This window comes from Suricata suricatta, chromosome 3, assembly GCF_006229205.1.
Source record: "Suricata suricatta isolate VVHF042 chromosome 3, meerkat_22Aug2017_6uvM2_HiC, whole genome shotgun sequence".
Lineage (NCBI taxonomy): Eukaryota > Metazoa > Chordata > Mammalia > Carnivora > Herpestidae > Suricata > Suricata suricatta.
The window spans coordinates 100624602-100626698 of record NC_043702.1 but is presented as its reverse complement, the minus strand read 5'-3'; positions in this window follow the sequence as shown (position 1 = coordinate 100626698).

The following is a 2097-nucleotide window of genomic DNA, read 5'->3' as shown; positions in this document are numbered from 1 at the left end:
AGGCATTAAAATATTCACATAATTTCTTTTAATAACCAAAATAATTGGCAGTATCTCAACTTTACATCAATAGGTTAATAGTTCAGTAAAATAGGATACATCCAGCGAATGGGAATGAATCCATGATAACATTATTAAAAATTTTATTAAAAATATGATAACCAGATTCCATTTTACTAAGCAAGAAATAAAATTGCATGTCAAGTATGAGTGGGTCAAAGAAGCAACACTTTTTTGTGTGTGCAGAAAATTTAGAACGGTGAAGAAACAGGCAAGTAAATTCCAACAGGGAAAGTGCATGGAAGCAGGAGACAGGCACCGAAGTCTGGCATTCATTCCTTCATTCGTTCATTTATTCAACCTTTGTGGCTTACGCACTTTCTCTGGGCTGAGGTACAACGGTGAGCAAAACACGCATGATTCTTGTCCTGCCAAAGCTGGTGACCTAGTAACACACAGATAATCCCTTTCCCAAAGGAAGTTAGCAGAACAAAATAATCAAAGTAAAATTAAGAGATAATAGGATGAAGAGAAGCTGACTCAAAAAGCTAGAATAACATCCAAATAAACCTTAAAGAAAGAGGAAGGAATTATTAAACATAAAAGCTGGAAATAATTCATTCAAATCCTAAGAAGCAGAATCAACAAAAAAAGAGCTTGTTTTGTGAAACCACCAGTAATACAAACAAACATCTCACAATACTAATCAATTTAAAAAAATAAAGAAAAGAAAACATAAATTCAAAACATTAAGAATGGAGGACTTCCGGTTCCCACTCCCGCAGGGAAGGAGTTTGGACATTGGCGTCCCCATTTTGATACAGGGCTGAGCAAACAGCAAACCGACCGTTCTTCTTAGCTCCCTCAGAGGACCGACATTGCTGGGCAGGCTGTGGTCCCAAGACAGGCGCACACAGGGAATCACAAGTGACCAGGGCAGATGCCCATGGGCAGACACATCCATGGAAACTGGTACTGGGCAAGAGAACAAACTGTACCTGACAAAATGCTAGAGGCTCAGCACACCAGAGGGGCCTCGTCTTGGGGGGACATCTCCCCACGTCTGTGAGCTTTCCCTCCACCAGACCCCTCAGGTTTGCGCAATGAAGGCTGGAGAAAAATCCCCTTGCAACACAGGGAGGGGGCAAGGAGCCATTTTAAAATACGCCCAGAGCATGTGTCCTTAACAAAGTATGAAAAATGCAAAAGGGCTTGCAGCCACCGGCATGAAATGTTTGTTGATTGTAAAAGAAAACTAGGCGCAACTCTGTAGTCATGAATTTTTACATCTCAGAGAAATGGTTGATTTTCAAAGACACAAAATGACCAGAACTGATGAAAGAAGAGAAAAAATGGAATGGAGCAAAGCAATGGTGTCAGGAAATGGGCTTTCTCCTGTGCTTCTGTAGGAAACAACCTGACGCCATTCTGGAATGCAGTTTGGAGGCTCGCGCCAAATACCTCTAAAATGTGCAAGCACAGTGACCGGTGAATCACCCTTATGCACAATCCTTGTATCAAAATAATAAATAAGAGTGCAAAAGTGTATTATTCTTCCATAATCATTGGTATTTAGCAAAGGGCTATGTGTAATCGCAAAAACTGGGAACAGCCTACACATCTAATAACGGTTTTGATACAGTGCAGTCCATCTTTATAATGGGCTTCTATACAATCATTAAAAATGGGGCTGTTAGTACTTCTTGGTTCCAAAGGATGTGTGTGATGGATTCGTAAGTGACAAAAAGCAAGTTGCCAAACAAGATGAATAGCATGATCCTATCTATTTATTTATTTATTTAGAGAAAAGCACTTTGGAAGACTAAGTCTTGCTAACAGTACTTAACTCTGGGAACTTGAGTTATGGGTGATTTTTCAGTTTCTTCTTCATACTACATATTTTCTTATATTTGCATATTTATTAAAACAAGCATAAAATACACTCACCGGGGAAAACTGACCAATGAAAACATTAAATATTGCCACTGTCTCAGGTGCTGAAAATGTGAGCTACCACTTCTTATTCTTATTCCCAGAGTCCAACAAATTAGAACGTCTTTCGTGACAATTTCATGATAAATTAACTTGCAGACAGTA